The 22,699-nt window shown below is 34.2% G+C and overlaps 1 long non-coding RNA gene across 4 annotated transcripts; it reads left to right on the forward strand.

Annotated features, from left to right (window-relative positions):
- Positions 1-13,446: 13,446 nt before the first annotated feature.
- On the forward strand, positions 13,447-22,358 carry LOC141707034 (uncharacterized). 4 transcript variants are annotated; one of them, XR_012568943.1, is made up of 5 exons: positions 13,447-14,630; positions 15,161-15,245; positions 15,711-15,874; positions 19,634-21,362; positions 21,928-22,358. It is a non-coding gene; the product is annotated as an uncharacterized LOC141707034 (long non-coding RNA). The 4 variants fall into 4 exon arrangements; XR_012568940.1 differs by having other exon boundaries at positions 13,447-14,418; XR_012568941.1 differs by having other exon boundaries at positions 13,447-14,418; positions 19,634-21,025.
- Positions 22,359-22,699: the final 341 nt, after the last annotated feature.

Below are 22,699 nucleotides of genomic sequence, written 5' to 3' on the forward strand. Positions count from 1 at the left end.
ATATCTAATTGTTGATTCAAATGCTTATAAGTGGCATAATACCTATTCTAGAAATAAGCAGTAGTTGCGTATACCCTTAGTATATGGGACCCGAAGGTGAACATTTTTCTAAACCGGGAGTCGATGTTCCCGAGTATATATATATATATATATATATATATATATATATATAGTTTTCAAAACTATTAATCGAATAAGGTTTATTCGATAACTTTATTTTATTTAATGAATATTATTTTGAATATTCATTCGAGGACTTATGACTCCGCTTATTTTAATGAATATTATTTTGGATATTCATTCGAGGACTTATGACTCCACTTATTTTATTAAATAATATTCTTTATTTTATTAAAGAATAATGTTTTGATAATCAAACTTATTTTCGAATATTCAAATAAAGATCGTACTTTCGTATAAGTATATCTTTAGTTATTTATTATTCATTTCAAGTATGAGTTTTAAAACTTCTACTTCAATTATTTTTATAAAGATTATCCTTATGGTAATATTATTTAAATAATAATAATCAGATATTCTCCAACATATCGGGACTGATTTATTTTATTAAATCAGCATTACTCCAAACATTCTTAAAAATATTTTCGAGTCTTCAAAATGATTTTAAAAGTTAGAGCGGATCCCAAAACTCATTTTCAAATTTAAGATCTTCCTTTCGAAAGGGACTTGAATACTCGCTCAAAAATCTGAGGGATCTGGCTCTGTGGTGTATTTTATATTCGCAACGAGGTTGCTTTTTTGAGAAAATAATTTGATTACTTGCCCAACGTTCGGGAAGTCAGTCCATCTAATTGAGTCGGCATAAGCGACAGGCCGGGGTAAGGTCTATGAAGGTGTAAGAGCCTGGGTTACAGTCCATCCACGCGTGAATGGCCTGGTAACGATCTAGCGCGAGGTCCTAATGCGGCCGGGGTGATGACCGGCGAGGAATTCATCCATCTACAGTAGAAAAGGTTACTTAATTGGTATCTTTTTCTGATCAGCAAGATATTGGGTTTATGCCAAAATTCTTTTCTTTCCAAATTCATTGGATATTACAACTTTGTTCATACTTTACATGACAGAGGTTTTCAGGAAATGTATGTGATATATATATATATATGGATATATATATATCGGGACTTAATGAAGTATCTCGTAACTTCATTTCTTTTGAATGATATTTCAAAGATTGAATCTATTCAAATCTTATCTTGTAGTCTCATCTATGTGATGAACTTTTGAAACTGATTATAACTTACGGTGGTAGTTCAAGTAGTATTTGGAAAAGATATAAGTATATTGGAGTATCTCGTAACTTCACCTTTTCAACTTATATCTAGTTAATGATTATCTTATGCATGACAAAGATTTTCAGAAAAATGTTGAGACAAGGTTAGATATATGAGATCACCTTGCAACGATATTTTCATACAGTTATAAGCTGGAACTCTGTGTATATTATGCATGGAAGAGGATTCTAAGATTTTGAAATGTATATATACTTATATACTGAATATTTTGCGACTTGGTCGCGTTAAGATATCAAACTTTCTTCATTTCTTCTTGACCAAGACTTTTATGAGTACTATGAGAATGCTCATATATTGTTAATTATTATACATATTATTTCGGTGGGCTTGTTGCTCACCCTTGCTTTCTTCTTTCATCACACAACAACAGATAGACAGGATGAACAGGACCAGGCTCCCAATTCGTGAGCGGATAGAAAATGTTCCGCAGTTTTCTGTAAGCGTTGATGTCGTTGTAGCTGAGGTAGGAACTACCAATAGGCTAGGCTTTCAACTTTTGTTGTACCAGACTTATGTATATTTATGAATTGTAATAATGGCAAATAATATGTAAATTTATTCATAAACCCTTTTGAGGTGTAATGACTTATAATTGTGGAATAAAATGACTTGTGTTATTTTTGGTATTCATCTCCGAGACTATGACTTGTGGTGTGTGTGTGTATATTGTGGGGTCACAGTATGCAGTAGATGATTGTTTATTAAGAATTAGGTGTTATTAAGGGAAATGGAACTCGTGACAACCCTGATCCCCGACCCCGGATTTGGGGGTGTTACAATGCCTCTGTGAAATCCACTTTCTAGAAAAAATTGAGCCAGAGTCTCATACCATGCGCTAGGAGCTTGCTTAAGGCCATAAAGTGATTTGTCAAGCCTGTAGACATGATTTGAAAATTTTGGATCTACAAAGCCTGGAGGTTATTCAACATATACCTCTTCTTCCAATTTTCCATTAAGGAAAGCACTTTTCACATCCATTTGAAAGACTTTAAACTTCTTGTGAGCAGCATAAGCCAAAAAGATTCTTATGGCTTCCAATCTAGCAACTGGAGCAAATGTTTCATCATAGTCAATACCCTCCTGTTGAGAGTAACCTTTAGCAACCAGCCTTACTTTGTTTCTTGTAATTATGCCATCACTGTCACTTTTATTTCTGAACACCCATTTTGTACCAACAATTGATCTGTCATTTGGTCTTGGTACTAGGGTACAGACTTTATTTCTTTCAAATTCATTTAACTCTTCCTGCATTGCTTGCACCCAATCAGCATCTTGAAGAGCTTCTTCCACTTTCTTTGGTTCTGTCTGAGATAGAAAGGAATGATAGAGACATTCATTTGTTGTTTCCGTTCTAGTTCTGATACCTGCTTCAGTATCTCCAATTATTAAGTCAGGTGTGTGTGATTTAGTCCACTTCCTTGCAGATGGAAGTTGAACTCTAGAACTGGATACCCCCCCATGATACAAACTGTCTCCATCAGCATTTTCTAATGCTCCCCCTGAAGTTATGCTCTCTGAGATTCCAGAATTTGAGCTGAATCCTTCAGGAATTGAAGAATTAGAGTTTCCAGAATTGTCAGAATTTGGCTCATCGGAACTTGATGAATCAGAACTTGAAGAGCCAGTGACTGGTTCTGATGCTTCTTGAGAGTCTTGAGATGTGGTATGATCATCAGCTTTCTCCCCCTGAACAAGTGAATTTTCCTTTGGAGCAGTTACCATAGTTTCAATGACATCAGAATTTAACTTGTCAGAACTTACAGGATCAGGATTTAGGTCATCAGAATTTACAGAATCAGAATTTACATCTTTATTTTTAAATCTCAGCTGATTATGATCATTGAAATCTTCAATTCCAGTAATATTTTTATCATCAAAAGATACATTGATAGATTTCATGACAACCCTTGTTCTTAAATTATAGACTCTGAAGGCTTTTGTGGAAAGTGGATATCCAACAAAAATTCCTTCATCAGCTTTTAGATCAAATTTTGACAGCTGTTCAGGATGAGTGTTAAGAACAAAACACTTGCATCCAAATATATGAAAGTATTTCAGATTTGGCTTCTTTTTCTTCACCATCTCATATGGTGTTTTTCCATGCTTGTTTATGAGTGTAGCATTCTATGTAAAACAAGCAGTCTGCATAGCTTCAGCCCAAAAATAAGTTGGTAGCTTTGCTTCATCAAGCATAGTTCATGCAACTTCAATAAAAGTCATGTTCTTTCTTTCTACAACTCCATTCTGCTGTGGAGTTCCAGGTGCAGAAAATTCCTGCTTTATTCCTTGCTCTTTGCAGAACTCTTCCATGATTGAATTCTTGAACTCGGTGCCATTATCACTTCTTATTATTTTAACAGAATCTTTGACTAACTTATCCAGCTGTCTGACATGATTAGTTAGAGTAGATGCAGTTTCATTCTTCTTGTGCAAGAAATACACCCAAGTGTATCTTGTGAACTCATCCACTATAACCATAGCATATTTCTTCTTTGCAATAGACATGACATTTACTGGACCAAATAGATCAACATGCAGTAAGTGATAAGACTCAAGAATTGAGGATTCAGTTTTGCTCTTGAATGAAGATTTTCTTTGTTTTGCCTTTTGACATGAGTCACAAAGACCATCAGGAGCAAACATTGATTTTGGCAGTCCTCTCACAAGATCTTTCTTTACTAGCTCATTTATGTTGTTGAAATTTAAATGAGAGAGTCTCTTGTGCCAATTCCAGCTTTTTTCAATTGATGTTCTACTTAACAGACAGATTGCAGAACCATCAGAATTTGTTGAAAGTCTGGCTTCATATATTTTACCATGTTTGTAACCTTTCAAAACCACTTTGCCTGTTGAATTACTTACAACTTCACAGTGTTCTTAAAAGAAATCCACATGATAACCTCTGTCACAAATTTGACTCACACTTAGCAGATTGTGTTTAAGTCCTGAGACAAGAGCTACTGATTCAATTATGACATTTCCAAGATTGATATTTCCATATCCCGGAGTCTTTCCTATGTTTCCATCTTCATAAGAAACTCTTGGGCCAGCTTTCTCCACAAAATCTGATAACAGGGCTTTATTTCCAGTCATATGTCTTGAACATCCACTGTCTAGAACCAGGATGTTTTTCCTGTTGCCCTGCAATCACAAAGACCACTATTGATTAGTTTTAAGGACCCAGACTTGCTTGGATCCTTTGGCCTTGTTAAGTTTGTTAGCATTTCCAGCGGATTTAGTTTCAGAGTTTATGCTAACATGCTTTTTATCAGACTTTATATCAGACTTTGCATCAGACTTTGCACTAGAAGGAATTACACTAAATTTTTTTAAAGAAGGTTTTATTTTATAATAATCATATTACAAACTATGATATTCCTTACAAGTATAAATAGAATGTCATAAACTACCACAATGAAAACAAGAATTTTTTGGTTTAAACCTAACACACTGACTCTTAACTCCTGATCTAGGAGGTAAAGAGTTTATATCTTTATTTTTCCTGCAAAAATAAGCAAGATGGTTAGAGTTTCCACAATTATAGCATTTCTTTCTAGGAGCATTAGGAATATGCATATAATTGTTAGTTTTATTCACACCTTCCTTTCCATTCCTATTTTTCCTAGCTTCCTTTACCTTGCTCACATTTTTAATCTCTTTCAGCTTATACTTAAGCTGCTTCTTTGTCATTAAGCCAATGTTTACCAAAGCTGGTTTATCCTATTTTAATTTGTCAGAATTTGACTTTTCTTTGACTTCTATTTTTGCAACAAATTTAACAGGATTTACCTTTGGCTTTACAGTCTGTTTGATAGCAATTGGCTTAATTGGCAAAGTCCCTTTTTCACTTTTACCATCTTCATAACCTAATCCCTCTTTCCAGTTTCCACTACTTAGAATATTATGAGTTGTTCTGCCTGAGTTAGTCCAAAACCTGATGATTTCTCTTTCTTTTTCTAATTCAGTTTTTAGATAATCATTCCTTTTAAGCAATTCATTCTTAACATACATAGCATTATCTCTCTGTCTGAATAGTGTTCATCTTGACTAACTCTTCTTCAAGATAGCTATTTCTATTTTTGTACTTCAGATTTTCATATTTTAATCTTTCATTCTCTAAAGTCTGATCTCTATAGATAATATAAATGTTTTTCAGAAATAATCTCAACTTAGTAATATCATATGTATCAAAAGCAAGAGTTGATAGAGGTACCTTTAGTTCAGCAACATCAGAACTGCTATCAGCATTTGCCATTAAGGCATAGTTCACCTCTTCTTCAGATTCTGAAGTGTCTGCCCAGTTTTTCTTCTTTGTGATAAGTGTCTGTCCTTTATCACATTTTCCTTTCTTGCAATCAGGAGAGATGTGGCATGTTTCACCATAATTGTAGCATTTGACATTTGAGTTGTCTCCTCTGTCAGACTTTCCTCCTTTGCCTTCAGTCTTTCTGAACCCTTTCTTGTCAGAACTTCCACCTTTCCAGGAAAACTTTTTACCCTTTCTGAATTTTTTGTAGGCTATCTTTATGATACCCTTCACCATAAGAGCACACAGTTGCATCATCTCTGCATCAACATCCACTTCAGATAAATTTTCAGGTTCTGAATCATCATCATCATAATCTGATGACTTTGAATCAGATTGTATGATGAGAGCCTTTCCTTTTGCCTTCCTAGAGACAATTGGCTTTTCTTCAGCCTTTAAAGCAACTGTCTTAGACTTCCCTCTATGCCTCTTCTTTCATTTCTCCATCTCAAGTTCATGAGTCTTGAGCATCCCATAGATTTTATCAAGAGACATCTCATCAAGTTGATAGTTGTCTCTTATTGTAGTAGCTTTCAAATCCTACTTTTCAGGAAGAGCTAGTAGGAATTTCATATTTGAATCTTCTTCATCATATTCCTTATCCACTAGTGACAGATCATTCATCAGCTTTGTGAATTTGTCATATGTATCAGTTAGTGACTCATCAGATTTTGAGTCAAAGTGCTCATACTCCTGTGTGAGTATTATCTTCCTGTTCTTTTTTATGGCACTGGTTCCTTGACATCTCACTTCCAATGCATCCTAGATTTCTTTTGCAGTCTTGCATCCAATCACCCTGTTTGACATGACATTATCAAGTGCAATATGTAGCAAGTGTCTTACTTTTGCATCCTTGCCTAGTGAAGAGATGTCTTCAGTGGTGAGATCTTTCTTTTCTTTGGGAATCACCTTATGTGGCCCATCCCCAACTGCAACAGAATGCTTTGTGGGCTTGTATGGACCATCATAAATTCTATCTAAATATTATGGATCTGTAGCTTCCAGAAACATGACCATCTTCACACTGCATACAGGGTACTCAGACACCCTGAGCATAGGAACCCTGATGGATTCATATCTACTGGTGTTGCGAATGGGTTGAACCTTTGCAGGTTCTTGAGGGTCTTGTGTTTTTGATTGATCAGACATGATTGATTGTTTGTTTGGATCTTAACTGTTTGTAAGCTTAACAGATTTGCTCTGATACCACTTGTTAGGCCTCAATGATACTATAGAAGGGGGTTAAATATAGTATCTACAATCACTTCGATTATGAACACAAGTATGTAACAGAAAACAAGTTTATTCAATATATCAAACTCTGTTACAGTAGGTTTAATCTACTCTCTCAGTGATGTATGATATCACTAAGAGCTGCTAGGGTTACAATGAATAATATTCTCGTGAATAATAACACATATAGTGTAAACCCTAATCTGTGTTTATATAATACACAGTTACAAGATAACTACTAATTGATATGATAATGATTCTGTTTCCTAAAATACATCAATCAGAGATTATCTACTGCAGCCCTATAGCTGTCCAATTCTTCATGCATATCTTTACTTGTTTAATCCAAATCCTCTCCTGTAAATCAGCTTCTTTCCTTATCTGAAGTGTACCCGCACTTAAGTCCTGATATAAGTTCTGATAACTTCATGTCTTCAGCAAATTCTGATTTCCAGTTAAGTTCTGAAACTAAACAAATCAGATTAGACATGACATCACAAATATATCTAACACCATATAATCAAAATCGTGAATCACATCAAATCAACCAAATATTTCGAACCATTTTCTTTTTAAAACTAAAGCATCATTCGAATTGTTTAACCAAAACAACATACAACTAACCAAATCAACTTGCAAGATCAAATATTAAGAGTTAAACTCGATCTTAACTAAACAACTAACATTCAAATCAAACTTTTATCTCACAAAAATCAGAACATTAAATAAATCCAACTATCATTTTTAAAAAAGTCTCTTGGACTATTTTAGAGATAACAAAACAAATCTCACACCTTGATCGCATATTAATAATGTACTAAAAATATATAAGGACCAATAAATCCTTATTTAAATCAAATAAATTCTTTTAAAAATATTTAAAAGCTCATAAATTCACACAGGTAATCACAAATAACACATACTCACATAATGATAGTCACCACAATTATCTATACAACTTAGCACATAATTTTCTTTTAATCCATCTTTTGAATAACGGGTCCCATTCTACTTGACGGCCCAACAATCACGTTTTAACCCTTTTCAGCTGACTCATCAAACGGGAACGAGACTTTACCCGTTCCTTAACACTATTACACAGAAATTTAATTTAAACCACAAAATTATATAACTTAATATTTTATACCCAACATTTCACATAATTCGCAATTATGACATGAAATTATATTTTACTCGAATACATATATAGCGAAAATCCCAGTCGTTACAATCATTGTACAAATTTCTACAATATTATTGTCGGATTATTTGTTACGTTAATTATTAACAGAGAAATACTTTTAACTAAATTGTTGATGTTAAACAATCATTTGGATATTTTTTGTTGAATGGATCGAGCATTTATTTATATATAATATTTTTTATTTAATTTTTTAGTGTTCGATAATTTTATTGAACACATTTGCTTAGTCAAAATCAAATTCGAGATACATCAAACTAAACTTATCTAGCTAGGACCGAGTTAAACTCGAACGGACTTATCGAATAACTTAATTTTTCAACAACTCCAAATATATGTTCATTATATTATAAAAACAAAATATTTTTTTAAACTTATGATGATAATATATATATATATAATATGGTGATACGATTAATTTTAGTTCGATTTTGATTAACCAGAATCGAAATTGTATCGCTAATTTGTTTTTTTTCGTTCAATTTTTCTCAATTTACTTGGTGGTTTAATTTTTTTGATATGATTTAACAATTTTTTGCGTTTATGTTTTCGATTTCGATTTTTTCTGCTGACCAAATAGAAAAAATATAGGTGCCTCAAATTATTTACAAACCAAAATTTTGGAGTCCAACTTAAAACTTTTGACGGATTTATTCAAGGAGTAGTGATACATGCACTAAATTTGATTCACAAAAAATTATAAATTAATGCGGCACATGATATGTGATATTTTAATTAGGTTATTGATATGAATGCAAGAGATCCATTTCAATCAATGCCTATCTCCATTTTGTAAAAAAATTTATTGCAATTTCGTGGAGCTAACATTATTTTTATTTAAGTATATAAGAATATGAATAGTTCTAGAAATAACAAATTGGTACTCAAAATGGTCCGCTTGTTGTGGTTTAATTGGGGATCACTCAATTAATAACAGTGCACCTTGTATTGAGAGATGGATCGGGGTTCAGAGGGGTTCTTGGCCCCATAAAATTTGAATATATATTAGCTAGGATATAATATGCATGTTTGGGGACCGTTCATTTCAGCTTATATGGGCATAATAATGCCCGTTATCAAATTCTCCGACTGCGGGACAAAAATAATTAAACCATCTTATCAGCTTTTTTAAGTCAAAAGCGAAAGTGAGGATTGTCTAACATTCAACTTTTCATTCCCCGTTCTCAGCCTTTTAAGCTTTTTAACCATACTGCCATACTGGCACTAATCTACGTAGTTATAGTTCCTGTAATTTAACATAAAAGGGCCCATATATCTTAATATACATATTAAAATTAGTTTAGTTAAAAAAATATATTCACATTGTAGTAAAAAATTAGTATTAAATTAATAAAAATGTTAATATTTGTTTTATGTATTAATTATATATTTGTTTTTATTTTATATTCATGTGTATTTTATATTTTTAAATAAAATATTTAACTTATAAGTTATGATTTACCAAACACATTAATTTGCCCGTTTGGCAAATTTTAAATAAGTAACTTATAATTTAAAATAAATAAGTGAATTATAAGTGATAAGTAGATGAATCGTTATAAGTTATATAAGTGTTGATATAATTTTACTTATAAGTCAAAAACAAGTTTTACTTAACTTAATTAAAATTATTATTTTTTAAATATAATTATCTTAATTCGTGAATTTTAGATTAGATTAACATTTAAAATATATTTTTTAAAATTAAAGTTAATAAAAAGGCGAAAAAATCAAAATAAGTTGAGAAAAAAATACGTCGTTACTAAAATCCAACTTATCAGCTTATAAGTTGAAAATTCGACTTATAAGTTGAGTCTTGTCGATAAATAATTACGGGATTATAAATTAATAAGCTACTTATATACTCTGGCCAAACATGCCCATTATTAACTTACTATTAACTTATAAATAACTTATACGTAAAATTATCCAAACACTTAAATAACTTATAATTTACGATCTTCATATCACTTACTCCCTCAGTCCCAATTTATCTGTCCAGTTTGACTTTTGCATGCATTGACCGCATAGTTTCGTTGATTATTTTTCAAATTTTCTTTTTGTGAATAAAAATTTAAGATTTTAATATTTATTCACAAAAAAAAAATTGAAAAATAATCAATGAAACTATACGGTCAATATACCTTAAATTACGTGCAAAAATTAAACTGAACAAATAAATTGGGACGGAGAAAGTATATGACAATTTTCAACTTTAAATCATGAGTTACGTTTTTTTAATAAACCTCAAACAGGGCCAATCACTCATACACTGCAGTTCTGCTGATTTGCGATGTTACATTATACGCCCAAGACCGGAGTTCGAGTCTTCTCTACTATCAATTTTTTCTTACTTTTAAGTTACTTCATTGTTTCGTTATATTTTTCTCTCTTTTTAGTTACTCTGTTTGCAAATGTATGCCACTCGCATTCCAATCAAAGCGTACATATATGCATTTTATTTGTGTGCTACTATTATTTAATAGTACTTTGCTTTATTATGCTACGATAATGTTAATAGTACTTTGTTTTATTATGCTACGTAATTAGATTTTTGTAATTTAATGTAATAATGCTAAGCTACAAAAATGAAAATACCAAAATACAGAGGAGATGAAAATACCAAAACATAGAGGAGATAGTTTAGTGTTTGAGTATTTTCCGGCAAGAAGTCGAATGTGATCCAAATTTTGATAGGAGTTCAAATGTGATCGAAATTATCTATACTTTGTTATAAATTTCGGTTAAATTTAGTGGATTTTGTTATTGAAAAAGATGTTTGTATTAGTAAAAAAATTGAACCCTCGTAAAAATAATTCCCGTATTCGTCACTATCTGTAATAGAAAATAATTTAAAATGCCCATAATTTTATCCGGATCAACTAATTTTTATCCTATCTTTTTAAATCCAGACTTTTATTTGAGTTTTGTTAAATCCGGACTTATCCAGATTTTGCAGATAACTTGCATTTGTTAGGTCCGGACCTTCAGAGATTCACAATTTCAAATCATTTTGAGACAAAATTTGGTACCTTACTCTCCATATTCTTTCACAAACCGCAAATTCTTCGATCCCCGTATTTATTAATTTTCTCAGTTTTTCACACAGGCCGAAAAAGCAACCCCAAATTTTGATTTCTTGCAACCGATATGAAATTAAACCCGAATTACGTATCACTACATTATTTTAAGACCTCCTTTTTCAATGGTGTAATTTGATATAAGCTCCAATCAGATTCAGAATCATCTACTATTATATCTTGTTCCATTGCTAGGTATATATAATCTAATTGCCACACTTTTCAATTCCAAGTCTGTGTGATGTGGAAAGATCTTATCTTTAAGTCTTTCTTTTGACTTGTTATTCGATCAAAAAATTAGACCGATGTTTTGAGCATTTGAAATATCTACTCTTAAATTGTTGATGTTTTACAATATGCCAAGTTAGTTTTAGAATATACATATTAGTGACCTATAGATCGAATATAAATGCAAATAAACTGATTCTAAAACAAACAACACAAAAAATACGTGTCTATAAACCATGTACTATATACTATGTACTATATAAGCTATGTCCAGGCAAAGTTCCAAACATGTGTGTAAAAGCTGTTCATATGTAACAACCAGTAATCACCAATCCGCATCGATCTGAAAGTAAAAACAAGTTGAAATTATTAGTAAAAGGACCAGCATATAAAATCAATTGACTTCCTCTAACCAAAATGTGATGCGTATGATTACTAATATCAACCCATAATTACTAAATTTGCAAGTCCAAATCTAATGATATAATGATTATATTTTCTCATTTTTATTGTAGTCTCAATTGCAGGTTTAGACTCTAATCTTTATTTATCCTAATCATAATTTTTTAGGTAATCTTCACATTATCAAATTTCAGTATTTTCAATCAATTTTTATGTTATTTAACAAATTCACAACGTTTTATTGTCAATTCCATAGTGAGTTGATTTTTATGATTTATGATCAAATTCCAAATGATTTTATTTTATTTCTTTGACCATATTATCTCACGTACCTCTCCTACGGATCGATATCTCCCAGAATACAGTAAGTACATGTGCGCATCATACGCATATGACAGCAACGCTGAATCTGCCATATCATCTCTGATGTACGTGCAACCTGAATCCATAAAATATATTAAAATAAATGAGTCACTAAATATTAAATTATTATTGTCTCCATTTTTAGGCGTTTTTTTACACGTAATTTAAGATATTTATAAAACATAGCTTCAAATAATATTTTTAAAATTATCTTTTGCTAAATTTACAGTTAAAATTGATTTGTCGTTTAAATTTATTTTTTTAACGAAAGACTTATTAGAGCTGTGTTTTGTATGTATTTTATAATGAGAAAATGACTTAAGTACCTTTGTGGTTGAATGACCCAAAATACTGAATTTTTAAAATATGGCGTATCCTAAGATATGTATATACCAATTTTTAGGAAAAGGTATCCGAGTGCATCGAAATATTAGACAACTTAGAAACCCATAATAAAATTCAGCCTTTCATCTGGTTCACATCTTCATATATTCATGGGGTACAACTAGAGCCGGCCAAACGAGCGGTTTGGCTCGGCCCGTTCATAATTCGGCTCGTCAAAATTCGTATTAAATCGGCTCGTCAACCTAAACCAGATGCCTTCATAGATTTATTGGTGATCAATAATAAATTTCAGATTATACATTTTACTTGATGTCTGCTAATTTACTAATGCATCTCCGAATAAGTACTAATTTTTTATACATAAATCAATCAGCTCCTGTTTAATTTACAAAGTCAACGGCTTATTAAATAAAAAAAAAAGAGGGCAACTCGCGAGTTAACCGCAATTCGCGGTTAACCGCCTACCATATCTTTTTCTTATTACGCGTTTAATCAATTTGTTATTCGCCTCTATTCGCCTTTATTCGCTGAACCGTTATATTCGTTTTTTTCGCGTGCCGTTCACAAGTAATTCAACTATGTAATCGGCCCGGCTCGGCCCGGACCGTATATAATCGCGGGCCGTTCACGAATTCAGTTGTCAACGAATCGGCCCGTCCAAAATTCGGCCCGGCACGCTCGGCCCGTTCGTTTGGCCGGCTCTAGGTACAACCCCCACGGATTACTCAATTTTATTTCCTAAAATATATTAAAATAACGAATATTCCAATGATATTTTTTATATTGATAATCTATAATTTAAAAATAATATTTAATTAAAATTTTACCTTTCCTTTTTTTAAATTTAAATCAGTTTTTGACTATATAATATTAACAAATATCCGTTTAATTTAATTTAAATTTGATAATCTGCACAGTCATTTATCCAAATATTTATACATAAAAATAAAAGCACACAAACACTGGCACACCGGACTCACATAAATACTACACACATGACACATCCAGATATGAACAAAGAACACCCCTCCCCAAATTATACACACACCACACCGCGACACAGCCGTCACAAAGATAAATTCCGACGTCAACAAGGCAACTGAGATCGGAAATAGGAGGAGAGAGGAGGGGGAGATGACTATGGCACCATATAGGGGAGCAATTTTGGGTACCTAAATATGGGGTTTGATTGGAGATTGTTTTTGTGGAGAAAACTCCTAAATCCTTCCAGCTAGGCGTACTATGGGTAAGGAACGTCTCCCGTTGGAGTTGCTCCGTATGTCAACTATGTATAATATTGTCTTTTAATAGGAAGCAACCTGCAGTTTATGTCTAGTTTATGTCTACTCCTAGCTTAGTTGTACTTATGTAAAGAGAAAAAAAAAAAGATTGAAAGACAAATGGGGGTGTATAGATATACACACAAAAACCATATTACAGATTAAATTCTCACCTTGATACGGAGACAAAATAGTACCAAAGCTAATGATATAAAGCATGATCCATAATTTCCCTGGCCATAGCTCTGATAAGCCGCCGCTGCTTGCTGCCATATTACCTTGCTTATCACATCTTTCACAATCTCAGCGTTCCCATATAGGATAATGTAGAACACAACTGCGCATACAGCAAAAGCAACGAGAAGGCCAATGATGATGTTCTCATTGCTAATGAGATATGTAGCTACATAGCAAACTGGTACAAGAACCCAAGTTATGAATGGCTGACTGGAATGGAGCCGAACTAACCAAGCTAAACCCACGTCCGTCTCAAGCAAATGTAGGAGTTCAAAGCCAATATATGCTCCGAAGAAACCACTGCCCATGAAAACGTAGATGGAGAAGGAAGCCCAAACATATTCAGATGTACATAATTGTCCCAGGGACCAATATGGATATGCTGCAAGCATCAGCATCGTGCAGATTGTAGAAAACCTGAAGCAAGCAAGTACGATCACTGCAAGACTTGGCATACCTGTTATATCATTTTAAAGTATCAACTACTTGGATATAGAAACATAACCAATTGACATTGAGTATTATCAAATGTAGTCGTGCAAGTAATAATGAGATCAAATGCCATGTACAATGATAAATTGAGAATAGTTTTTAAACGAATTTTCTGTCCTTCAGGATACTCCAATTTCTTTCCGAGACAAGGTACTTTTTGTGGAAATGTGAATGTGTATAACATGATTGTAGCAATTCATTCTTTATGGCTACATGACTAAAACATTCTGGCTTTGGAGTTAGGACACTTAAACCCCCTCTCCTGTTTTAAAATGAAATATAAATTTAGTTTTAGCGTTATATTATGTCTTGATTATAGACTTACTTGAGCCCTACTCACTTGGAAGTATTAAATACACTATATCCATAAGTTGAGAAGGAAATTATTTCCTATTTTCACTAAATTACAATATCTTCTGCCTAAACCTGGTCGATGGTAATTACTCTATGTTTAACTTGAAGTGTCCCATAATTGCTTCTTTGCTAAATAAATTTCAGCTAAAGACTTGTTTTCGTTGTGATCAAGTGTTGATATGTGGTACACAATTTGTTTTTAAAATCTGAAGTGTAATTGTTAATTGTTTAAGGTTTTGCACGAGTAGTTTCTAGTTTATGTTTCTTAGATACAGCAATATTGTGGACTCTCTAGGATAATTACTGCTTTTGGAATTTCTATGCAGGTCTCGCAAAAGTTATATGAACCGTACAAAAGGGACGAGAAGTTCTTACTTTTAAGGGTTGTTCGTCGAGATTTATAAACCGATAGTAAGTTATCTCTGAACTCCGCAAATCATGTCCACACTAGTCCATTAACAGGTTGCTAATATGTTAAATTATGTTCACTTAGTTATGATCATGAAGTCAGTCTCAGGAGTACTCTAACGTTTTCCAGTAGTGCAATATTGCCACGTAATACAAAAGAGAAAATATATTTCCTCAATTAGAATGTTCTTTCCCTAAATTCATTAATGAGTTTTCACTTTTTTTTTAATGAATTGCATCATCACAGGTACCTGGGAATGATTTACCACACTGTACTCTGATGAAAAATGTATTGTATGTAAAAACTAGAACACCTTTTGAAATTATAATAGACATATACTAAATACTAGAAAACCAAAGTTATAGTTAAAATATAGACATTTATAAATAAAATCTTGGTTTCACGCCAATGACATTTTATTCTAATGTGGGAAAAGAGTTCTGAGTTTTTATTTGGTTGATATTCAGGAAATTAAAAGTTGTATCGGCCAAGTTCCATTCTATTTTTTTAAAAATCATTGGTACTCTTTGATATGCTTATGCCGGCTGGGTTTATGAAGAAATGTTCCTTTGGGGAGAAGTTAGTTTGGAGCAAGGAGATCTTGTGAAACAATTCTATATTGTTTATCATGGTAACTGCTATAACTATACTCCTTTTGACATTTTCTTATGGTGGTTATAGAGTTTAAGATTTCAGAACAACATTTATAGTGGCCACTGGCTATAGAGTTTTAGATTTCAAAGCAACTTAAATTTTTTTCTCAACCTTGTCAAGGTAAGTGCTAGGTGTAAGTGTTAGCTGTAGTTCGTAAATGAGTACTATAGGTTCATAACTAATGTAACCTAATGAAATCCTCTCTCCCTCTCTCTCGCGCTGGCCACAACCACGGTACTCGACCCAAAGCCCCACCTTAGCTGTCCAACACACATCAATGACAATGATCTCTACAGCCAACAGCAGCTCGAATTTGTCGAAATCCAAGAAGAATTTAATTGCTAAGACTCAAGGATGTAATTTATTGCTGAGTACACAAGAGTCCAGTGGCAATCTCAATTCCTTTTGCTTTTCAGTGTCCCCAGAAATTCCTACTCTAATAACTTTAAATAATAAGTTACATAATAAGTGTGATGGCCTTTCCTTCAATTGCCTCGTTGATAATTGCGTTAATAAATTCTTTAGTTCTCTATTCTTCTACGTATATGTTATATGTTGTTTTCAGGTATGTTCATTGTGATCTTGATGGGGGCTAGGGTTAAAAGTAGGGTTTTGGGGTAAATAATTCTCACGCAAGAGAATAAAACACAACTTTTCAATATCACAGAAAATAATAATCTCCCTTGATTACAATAATCAATCAATATTTATAAGAGTCCTAAACAATATTCCTAATTTAAATAAACCCTAAAAGATAGCTATTCCCTAAATTAATAAATTATTACTAATATTATTAAGTAATTCTAGAATAATCTAATTAATGGGCTTCCAAAGCCTAAAATATTGTTCCCAGATAGTTTCTTTGGGCTTCTTAATGGGATGTCCTGCATCAATTCTCCTCCGCCGAAAAGAACTCGACTCCGTCGAGTTAATAAGAGTAGAAGGAACACGACAAAGTATCAGAGACTGTCGTATGAGGGGCACATGAGAACGAGCACAAGTAAAAATATACGTGGTGCCTCCTTTGACAACAGAATAGGTGCTAGGAAGAGCAGCATGATGCACATCATTGTCGGAAAGCCAGGGACGTCCTAAAATAATGTTTCACAATTTGACCGGCAAGACATCACACATAACTTTGTCTTTAAACCTTCCAATTGAAAATGTCACCGAACACTGTTCTTGAACTCGCAACTTCCTATTATCAACCCATGCTATGTCATAAGGCTCAGGATGAGGTTCCACCCTTAAACCCGATCGTTGAACTGCATCACTAGATATCACATTTGTACAACTACCAGTGTCAATGATTACTGAGCAGATTTTACCAAAACACGTAGCTCTAGGCTGAAATATCTGTTGACGATGATGTGCTCGGACAACTTTAGTGTTGTTGCCCAAGGGTGATGACCGCAAAGCTCCAATACAGTTTTTCAACTCATCACACGCTCTTTGGTCCTCGTCAGTCATCTCGTTATAACCATCTGGAGGACATTCTTCTTCTTTTTCAACAATTGTTACTCTTTTTCCAGAATTTGGGGTTTTTGGAGGACACTCAAAATATTTATGACCAGCCCCATTGCAGTTAAAGCATTTAAGATCCTTATCAGGCTGGACTTTGTTGATTTTGTTGTACAAATTCTGTTGCGGGGGCAAAACTCGTCCCTGATTAATACTAGACATTGAACCAGGTGACTTGTAACTTGAGACAAGATTTTCTCCAAAATTACCAAACAACTCTTCCTCAATTTGTTGGGCAGCTTGCATTATATCAGTTAAAGAGTAATAAAGATTTCCAGACATTCTTTTAGCAATAGCAGGTATCAAACCAGTTCGATACATGCTAACCAAGCTACTTTCATCAAGATTGAAGTCTGAACGAGTGGAAAAGTGATAAAACTTACTCGTATAATCAGCCACAGAAAGATTATCTTGCCTTAATTGGATGAACTTGATATGATTTTGTTGCTTGTAGTTAGCCGGCAGAAAATGACGTTGCATTAAAGCTTTCATCTCGTCCCACAACAATACTTCTCCTCTACCAACACGACGATTGTTATCCTTTTCTTTATCCCACCACATGCGAGCTGTACCTCGTAGCTTAGCTTCAGCAAAATAAGTTTTTCTTGCATCATTCAACTTGTGCCATCGAAAGAAACTTTCCAAACTATGTATCCAATCAAGAAAAATATCTCCACGAGTATCTCCATTAAATTCAGGAACCTCTAATTTTACGCCTCTGACTTGATCCAAAGGCTCGTTTGCGGGAGATCTTTGTTGTTTAGGCGGCTCTTTTTGTGGTTCATCGCCAAGTAATTGATTCATACTATTTTGTATGGCGGCCTGTTGCCTAATCATAGTAGTCATCTGCTCTTTTAACTCATTGATTGAGAGTTTAAACTCTGCATTCTTCTCCTCTTGTTCTTGAATATGCTCTTTGAGCATTGCATTAACCTCTGTAGCATTCACCATTTTTTTTCTGGACTGTCAAAATCAGGCACGGCTTTTGTTTTGTAAATAAGTGGCCTGGGACAGAAACCAGAAGGAGTCTATTTGTATGTGTGCTAAGTGTTTGATGTAAGTTCTGAGAGAAAATAACCGGGTAAAGTTTTAATGGGTGATGTAGGTTGATTCAGCAGTGTGTAGTGTCAGGAACAAGGCTGTTTGGTGGCTGTTGGAGGCTGGCTGGTTGCTGCTGGTGGCTACGGGTGGTTGCCGGAGGCTGCTGGTGACAGAAGTATGGTGTTTGGGTGGAGGAACGAAGGCTCTAATAGCACTTTGATGGGGGCTAGGGTTAAAAGTAGGGTTTTGGGGTAAATAATTCTCACGCAAGAGAATAAAACACAACTTTTCAATATCACAGAAAATTATAATCTCCCTTGATTACAATAATCAATCAATATTTATAAGAGTCCTAAACAATATTCCTAATTTAAATAAACCCTAAAAGATAGCTATTCCCTAAATTAATAAATCATTACTAATATAATTAAGTAATTCTAGAATAATCTAATTAATGGGCTTCCAAAGCCTAAAATATTGTTCCCAGATAGTTTCTTTGGGCTTCTTAATGGGATGTCCTGCATCAGATCTGTTTTTTGATGTTTAGTTACTGATAATAATTCTCTTGCTTACTTCTTTTGACATTTCCTTATGGTGGTTATAGAGTTTAAGATTTCAAAACAACATTTATAGTGGCTATAGAATTTTAAATTTCAAAGCAACTTAATTTTTTTTCTCAACCTTGTCAAGGTAAGTGCTAGGTGTAAGTGTTATATGTAGTTCGTATATGATTACTGTAGGTGCACAACTAATGTAACCTAGTGATATCCTCTCTCTCCCTCTTCCGCGATGGCCACAACCATGGTACTCGACCCAAAGCCCCACATTAGCTGTCCAACACACATGAATGGCAATCTGTCAAAGACCCACTCATGGGCCCAATAGTACACATGTTCTCTAGACGCGGAAAGAAAGGTAAAAGAGACCAAGGTGAAAAGGCCGAAGGGTAGTAACGTCTTTACTCAAGAGAGGCAAAGGGGAAAGAAATAGGGCAGAAACGAGGAGAAAGGCATCGAGAGTTTAGATCTGTTTTCTTTTGATTTGGGAGAGACTAGCTTCTCGAATGCTAGAGTGTTCTTTCCATGTAATTCATGTATCTATTTGCATATTAAATCGCGGTGTTACTCTTGTCAATTTCTCTGGAAGATCGTAACTGTTCTAATTATTGGTGCAGTACATAACAATGTAGTATCAGAGATCTTGATCTATGGGGCCTCCAACAGTCACACAGAGACTCAATCAGCTAGAAGAGAAACCAATGGACATCGAAGCTACCATGGCAGATATGGTGATTAAGGCAGTGGAGGCGGCGGTGAATTCTATGAAACAATCTCTTACTGACCTGTTGGTTGAAGGACAAGCAACGACTGCTCGTAAACAAGAAGAGGGATTAGAGGCACTAGTGACGAGGTTGGAAGGACGAGTTAACCGTTTCCGAGAACATCAGGAACAGATGGTAAATTAGGACGGATCAACTGAAATGGTGTTCAGAAATGAGATCCACGATTACTGAGTTGCAGGCTACAAGTACTCGAATCAGAGATGAGGCCGGGGGAAGTACCAATCCAAGTAAGTCCACAAACTGATGTCCAATCAGAAATTGTGAACAAAGGGTTAGAGGCGTATTAAGGTGTTTCATAGCTGGTAAGCCAAAGACTTGGGGTCAGTGGCTTCCGTGGGTTGAGTTCTCATATAATACCTCTATCCATATGTCGACGAAAATGAGTCCCTTTAGAGTGCTGTACGGGTGAGATCCACCATAATTGATCAAGGAAGCACCTGGACAAACACAGGTAGATAGTCTGGAGGAATGGTTACAAGAGCGGGATTCCATCTTAGATGATTTGAAATACAACTTGGTAAAAGCTCAGCAACGAAGGAAGAACGCAGCTGATAAAAAAGAGAGGAGACGAGTATTTTGAAGTGGGGGATTGGTTTTACATGAAGCTTCGACCATATCGACAAAATTCACTTGCTCGTAAATCAAATGAGAATGTAGCAGAAAAGTAATATGGGCCGTATGAGGTGACTCAAAGGATTGGTCAGGTAGCATATAAACTGGCATTACCAGCAGCTACTAAGATCCATCCTGTGCTTCATGCTTCACAGCCGAAAAAACATGTGGGCACAGCATCGGTTTTGTCAACCATACCTCAACAGCTGACTGCAGAATTAGAACTGCAGGTGCAATTTTCTGAAGCTTTACTGGGTGTGCGAAAGGTGGAGGTTAGGGGAAATATCAGGACAGAAGCTTTGATCAAATGGACAGACCTTCCACAAGCTGAGGCCACTTGGGAGGATGTCCAATTAATCAATGACCATTTCCCGTTGTTCCACCTTGAGGACAAGGTGAAACTTTGGAGGGAAGCAAAGTAATAGACCCACTCATGGGTCCAATAGTACACACGTTCTCTAGACGTGGAAAGAAGGGTAAAAGAGACCAAGGTGAAAAGGCTGAAGGGTAGTAAAGTCTTTACTTAAGAGAGGCAAAGGGGAAAGAAATAGGGCAGAAACGAGGAGAAAGGCATCGAGAGTTTAGATCTGTTTTTCATTTGCTTTGGGAGAGGCTAGCCTCTCGAATGCTAGAGTGTTCTTTCTACTTTCATGTATCAGACTATTTGCATATTATATCGTGGTGTTACGCTTGTCAATTTCTCTTGAAAATCGTGACTGTTCTAGTTATTGGTGTAGTACATAACACAATGATCTCTATAACCGCCTCAAATCTCTCCAATAGCAGCTCGAATTTGTCGAAATCCAAGAAGAATTTAATTGCTAGGGCTCGAGGATGTAATTTATTGCTGAGTACACAGGAGTCCAGTGGCAATCTCAATTCCTTTTGTTTTTCAGTGTCTCCAGAAGTTCCTACTTCTAATAATTGCAAATAATAAGTTACAGTATTAGTATGATGGCCTTGCCTTCAATTACTTCGGTTATAATGGCGTTAATAAGTTCTTTAGTTCTCTATTCTTCTACGTATATGTTATATGTTGTTTTCAGGTTTGCTTCCTGTATATGTATGTTTATTTGATCTGTTTTTTGATGTTTAGTTACTGATAATAATTCTTTTGCTTACTTTAAGTACTTTAATCGGATGTTTGAATTGTGTAATCATGATGATGTGTGACAGTGAGAGAATTGTTGTTTGTTAGTTATGGGAATTTGGGTAAAAGCTATTGAGATGCCTTAAGTTTTTTTTTCTGATTTACGAAGAATGTGATTTGCATTGTATGTGATTGTTGAGGACTTTTATTGAATTAAAGCTTGCATTGTATTGTTTAGGGAAATAAGTTAGTAAACTATAATAGAGTTTAGTTGGTGATGGATATTATTTGGATGCTAAAACCTTGTCGTTGTCGGACTAAAAGGATAGGGAGAGGAGCTAGGGGGAAATGGATTTCAGTTTCTGCAGGTTTTCTGCATCTATTAAGAGTTGTGTAATGGTTTGTTTTATGTTTTTTTCTGCAGGCAGATATCAACTATGAATGTGGAATTCTGATCGGCCTACATGTACACTGGTTTTATACTTGGGATGGGACAGAAGGATGCATATATATGTTGGTGCAGGAGGTGTTTGATTTTTTAAAGCACTCCCCTAAAGCAAGCATGAGATTTTAAATGGAGAAAGTGTAGTTACAGAGCTGTGAAATGGACCCTTGAAAATTACTATTTTTCATGTTATAGGCCTAGCATCCCGAGCATCCAAAGATTATCTCGTTCAATTTTATAGCGCAATTGAAGTAATTGTATCTATTACTTGCACAATTTTATAGCGCAATTGAAGTAATTGTATCTATTACTTGCATTGTGATGTGAGGTAGGGGGGTTAGGGTTGTAATTTGTTTTGGTTGACATTGATATTATCTTCTTTTTTGTCAGGATTATCTTAATTATCTTAATTGTGCATAATAATATTGTCTTATTTAGATATTATAAACCTAAATTGGATATAAACATATACTAATTAAAGGATCAATTAAGCTTCGCGAGTCTTCGTAGGCATACATCAAAAACAATAAACAAACTATTTGACATGGCACAATAAACATGTACATACAAAACCTATAAAGTTGTACATACAAAACATATAAAGTCTTCGAAACAGCAAAAATCGAGAATCAAGCTTCGCAATGTGTTCGAAATGAAATAAACTACAAAACAATAAACATGTACGGACAATAAACATACACACGTAATTACACGTGTAAAACCCTAACCTGCCCAAATTTGAGTAAAAAAC

This window comes from Apium graveolens, chromosome 2 (genome assembly GCF_009905375.1).
Source record: "Apium graveolens cultivar Ventura chromosome 2, ASM990537v1, whole genome shotgun sequence".
NCBI classification, from domain to species: Eukaryota; Viridiplantae; Streptophyta; class Magnoliopsida; order Apiales; family Apiaceae; genus Apium; species Apium graveolens.